Source organism: Lactuca virosa, chromosome 4, assembly GCF_052849685.1.
Source record: "Lactuca virosa cultivar CGN04683 chromosome 4, Lactuca_virosa_CGN04683_v6, whole genome shotgun sequence".
Lineage (NCBI taxonomy): Eukaryota > Viridiplantae > Streptophyta > Magnoliopsida > Asterales > Asteraceae > Lactuca > Lactuca virosa.
The window spans coordinates 345511798-345517797 of NC_136429.1; positions in this window are offsets into that span (position 1 = coordinate 345511798).

The window sequence follows — 6000 nt, forward strand, 5'->3', positions numbered from 1 at the left end:
CGAACCTATCATACCCATTGAGGAACCCGAGTTGATTCTCGAGCAATCGGAGGAAGGAAACAATAGTCACGCTGTGAGTCAAGTTGGGACTCAAGAAGAACGAATGAATGACCCGGGAAGGGGAAACAACAAGGATGGGCGAATATACAAGAATTTCTTGGGCGCCAAGCCGCCAAGTCTTTCTGGAAGCCCAAAGCCTGTTGAGATTATGGACTGGATCTCCGAAATGGAGATGGTGTTTCAAAGTTGCGACTGTAGCAACAAACAGAAGATTGTCTTTGCAGTTAGACAACTGAAGACCGGAGTCTTGAGCTGGTGGAAGTTGTTGGCAGATACTATGCCACAAGGAGAAGCCCTGAAAATGTCATGGGAGGAGTTCTTGGAACAGCTAAGGGTGCAGTATTGTTCAGAGATAGATCTGATTGATCTGAAAAATGAGTTCTAAAACTTGAAGAATGGGAGAATGAGCATAGACGACTATGCTACTGCCTTCACTGAGAAAATGAAGTTATTTCCGTACCTAGTGCCAACGGAACTCTCCAAGATTGAGAGGTTTGCTAATGGACTGCCTGCTGACTTTGGCCCGACAGTCAAGATGGCAGCCACTCTGAAGACAGCTATTCGAGCAGCTAAGAATGTGGAGGCCCAGCAGAAGGAAAAGGGTCTGGAAAGAATAGAGGTTGGTGAGAAAAGGAAGTTCGATGGACCTTCAGGGTCCAACAAGAAAAGTAAATTCTCGAAATCTGGTTCGAGAGGAGGAGGAGGCGAAGCGAAATGGTGCGACAAATGTAAGAAGAAGCATCATGGAAAATGTGAGGTAGTGGCCACATGTTTTAATTGTGGAAAGCCAGGGCACTATGCCAATGAATGCACTCTCACCAAGAAAGTTTACTATGGTTGTGGTGAGGAGGGACACATGTCTAGGGACTGCCCGAAAAAGAAGGAGGCAGCAAGACCCAACATTCCTCCAAAGCCGAAAGCGAGAGCCTTTCAGATGACACTGGAAGCTGCAAAAGATGAAGCTGATGTCGCTTCAGGTACCTTTCTCGTAAACGAATTTCCTGCCCAAATTTTATTTGATTCTGGAGCCAACTACTCCTTTATTTTGCATGAATTTGGTAGAAAACTAGCTTTGTCTGTCGATAGACTAGATAATGTTTTATTAGTCGAAGTTGCTAGTGGCAAGTTTGTACCTGTTATCCATCGTATGAAAAACATCTTAATTGATTTGAATGGGAATAAGTTCCACGAGGAATTATTGCCTATTGAGCTAAACGGTTTCGACATCGTGTTGGGGATGGATTGGCTACGATGCCGAGATTTTATGCAAGAAGAAGATAGTAAAAGTAAACCCACCAGGGAAAGAGTCATTTATGGTGTATGGGGACAAACGCAGAGTAAATTCTGGAATCATTTCGCTAATGAAAGCCAGAAAGTGTTTGGCCAAAGGATGTACATCATATTTGGCATTCGTGATCGATGCTAAGAAGGAGAAAAAGCAGATGCAGAGCATTCCTGTCGTGTGTGATTATCCGGAAGTATTTCCCAAATATCTTCCCGGATTACTGCCTGATAGACAAGTGGAGTTTAGAATAGACTTGTTACCAGGGACGACACCAATAGCAAAGGCACCTTACCGATTAGCACCGACGGAGATGAAGGAGCTGATGATGCAGCTTCAGGAGTTATTGGACAAAGGTTTCATTAGACCTAGTTCATCACCCTGGGGAGCTCCGGTGTTATTCATAAAGAAAAAGGACGGGAGTATGAGAATGTGCATTGATTACACAGAGCTGAACAAGGAAACAATAAAGAATAGATATCCGTTGCCAAGGATTGATGACCTGTTCGATCAACTACAAGGTTCAAGTTATTTTTCAAAGATCGACCTAAGGTCAGGATATCATCAGCTGAAAGTAAGAGAGCAGGATATCGAGAAGACTGCATTCAGAACACGATATGGACACTACGAGTTTTTGGTTATGTCGTTTGGACTAACCAATGCTCCAGCAGCATTCATGGATTTAATGAATAGGGTTTGCAATCCGTTCCTTGATAAATCTGTGATAGTGTTCATAGATGACATTCTGATTTATTCGAAAAGCCAAGAGGAGCATGGAAGACACTTGCGAGAAGTGTTGGAAGTCTTGAAGAAGGAGAAGTTGTATGCTAAGTTCTCCAAATGTGATTTTTGGATTCGAGAAGTCCAATTCTTGGGTCACGTGGTCAACCAAGAAGGGATAATGGTTGATCCAGCAAAGATTGAAGCTGTGATGAAGTGGGAACAATCGAAAAATCCCACAGAGATCCGAAGATTTTTGGTATTAGCCGGATATTACCGAAGGTTTATCAAAGGCTTTTCTTCGATCGCTACTCCATTAACAGCTTTGACTCACAAGGGAGCTACTTATGCTTGGAGTGATAAGCACAAAGAAGCATTCGATTTGCTAAAGAAGAAGCTATGTGAAGCACCGATTCTTTCTCTACCCGATGGAGTTGAAGACTTCGCTGTCTATAGCGATGCGTCTGGTGTTGGGTTGGGTTGTGTTTTGACCCAAAGGGACAAGGTGATAGGATATGCGTCTCGACAGCTAAAAGAGCATGAAAAGAACTACCCCACTCATGATTTGGAGTTGGCAGCGGTAGCCTTTGCACTGAAACTATGGAGGCATTACCTCTATGGCTCGAAGTGCAAACTTTTCACTGATCATAAGAGTCTCCAATATCTCTTTAATCAGAAAGAATTGAATATGAGCCAACGTCGTTGGCTAGAACTACTCAAGGACTACGACTGTGAGATACTTTACCACCCTGGTAAAGCAAATGTTGTCGCTGATGCTCTCAGTCGGAAAGTCAATCTTGAAAGGAAAAGGCCAAGAGCGTTGAGAATAGAAGTTGTCTCGACCATTGTGGAAAGTATAAAGAAAGCTCAAGAAGAAGCTTCTGAGAAGAATGACCGAAAGGAAGAACGTTTGGGCAAAACGTTGGTGTTCGGTATAAACAGTCATGGACTGAAGGTGTTCCAAGATCAGATTTGGATACCTAAGACAGGAGGAGTCAGAGATCTTCTTATGGAAGAAGCTCACAAAACCATGTACTCAATTCATCCTGGCAGCACTAAAATGTATAGGGACCTGAACCCCAATTACTGGTGGCCGACGATGAAGCTCGACATTGCGAAGTATGTGGCGGAGTGTGTGACCTGTGCGAGAGTCAAGACACAACATCAGAAACCATACGGGAGTTTAGAACCTTTGCCTATGCCTATGGGTAAATGGGAGGACATTGCTATGGATTTTGTCACTAAACTGCCCAGAACAAAGAACGGTCACGACATGATTTGGGTAGTCGTTGATCGCTTCACTAAGAGTGCGCATTTCATAGCAGCCAATGAGAAATGGTCTATGGATAAGCTTGCGAATTTTTACGTGAAGGAAATTGTGAGGCTTCACGGTGTTCCGTTAACGATTGTGTCAGATCGTGACAGCCGTTTCACCTCACGATTTTGGAGAAGTCTACAAGAGGAATTGGGTACCAAGTTGTGTTTGAGTACAGCTTACCATCCACAGACTGATGGTCAGAGTGAAAGAACGATACAAACACTTGAAGATATGCTGAGAGCATGTACCCTGGAATTCCAAGGTAACTGGGATGAACATTTACCTTTGGTAGAATTTTCCTACAATAATAGTTTCCACTCGAGCATAAAGATGGCACCTTATCAAGCTTTGTACGGACAGAAGTGTCGTACGCCGTCTTGTTGGCTTGAGGCTGGGGAAAAGCAGTTTATGGGATCGGAGATAGTCCATCAAATTGCTGAAAAGTTGAAAATAATTAGGGAGAGAATGTTAGCAGCTCAGGATCGTCAAAAGAGCTATGCTGACAAAAAGCGAAGACCGATGACTTTTGAAGTTGGAGATTCGGTTTTACTTAAAGTCTCGCCGTGGAAGGGACTTATAAGATTTGGTAAAAGGGGAAAGTTAAGTCCAAGGTTTATTGGACCGTTTAAAGTTCTTCAGAGGATTGGGAACCAAGCTTACAAGCTGGAATTACTAGAAGAACTGAATGGAATTCATAACACTTTCCATGTGTGTTATTTGATGAAGTTCACGGGAGAAGTTCCCGACAAAATTCCAATTTCTGAATTAAGAATTGATGAGAACAAAAGGTTGATTGAAGAACCAGAGGCAATCGTTGACCGAAAGACTAAGAAGTTGCGACGCAAGATGGTCGAATTAGTACTTGTCCGTTGGAAACACACGAATGGGCCGAATCTCACCTGGGAGACGGAGAGTGACATGATGAGTCGCTATCCACATTTGTTTGTTGATGTGTGATTCCGGGGACGGAATCATTCTAACGTGGAGAGAATTGTAACGCCTGTGTTTCTGGGCTCGTCATTAATGATGATGTGATAGTTTATATTAACCTTTGTAACCCGTCTTGAAATAATAAAGATGTATTATTTGAGTATTATGTGTTTTGTGCTTAATTGTGTGACTTAAATGAATTAAGGATAAAAATAAGCGTCAAAATGAAATGTTAGATAAACCCAATATCGATACATTAAGAGATAGTGGTCGTGACGAGGTTTCCGAATATATAAAGAATGTCGAAATCCGAGTTATAACGAAGAAGTTATGACCTGTCGAAGTTTCGCGACAGAACCGGCACGACGCTGAATGACGTAAAATATGAATTTAAGATAGAGCGAGATCTAGCCTTAGTCATCTAAACGAAAGTCGTAGAATATGTTAAACCGAGAGCGTGCATAAAAAGAACGTCTAAATCTGACTTTGTATGAGGAAGTTATGATTTTTCTAAGTTTCAGCTTAGTAGTGTACAGCCCAAAGTTCGAATATGAGATCGAGCGATATTTAGCCGAAACAATCTAAATGAGAATTGAAGATCTCGTCGATAGTAGTCCAACGGTGAAAAGACAGACGAAAACGGACTTCAGATGAAGGAGTTATGAATTTATAACGGAGTTTTCCTGTCCCGGCCTACTAAAAATAATATAATAATAATAAAGTCAAAATTAGCCGACGTAGTCTAAACGAGAGTTGTAGAGCATAGTCTCACCTACGCGTCGATATAAAGAACGTCGAAAACGGAGCTCGTATGTGAAAGTTATGAATATCTGAAGTTCGGGGTGCGAACCCCGATACTGTGTCAGAGTTCACGACGTGAATACAGTGTTAACGACGTGAACTCAGTGATTTGACCTTTCAGAGCCTGTCAGACGCAACCTGTGATGACGCATGCAGTGACGACTAAGTTCACGACGTGAGAACTTAAAATTCACGACGTGAGAGCTGAAAAAAGGCCTTATAAATAGAATTCAAGGGGAAGCCGAGTTTGGTTGCTCTATCCCTTCTCTCTCACTCCCGATACTCTCTCTAAGCCCTATTTTAACCCCCCGAAGCCCCGGTATCATCCCGAGACCCGAAGCGAGTCTCGAAGCCCGAAGATCCCGAGAAGAAAAAGAGTTTCCGTGCCGAAGCTCTGCCCGCGAGAAGCCCGGTGTTTGAAGATATTCTAGTTTCACCGAAGAGCTACTACTCTTAGAGCCGTAGTGCTGTCCGATCATCTTCTGATCAAGTGAGTGTATATTCGTTTTCTTCTAACACATAGATATGAAGTATTCTTATAAAATACGTGCTATGTGTTTGTATATTATTTGTTTATTTGAACTAGTTGTTGAATGGATGTTTTGTACAGGTTTTAAGCTGTATATAAATGTATATATTTTATCTACTAATATGTTGGGTAGAACATGGGTAGTCAGTTGGTGTGTGATGAAATAAAAATGATGAGAGGCCTCGATGTTGTTGTTGTTGATCTAGTCATCTAGCGGAGTATGGATGACGACCACGGACTCTTTCTAGACAGTCCCGTGGAACGCCAGCAGGCTCATAACCTGTAGGTGTTGTGAACGATGTGTTCACCGGTGTACTCTATCCCCCTCATGGTTACCTTTAGGACATCTATTGTTGAGGA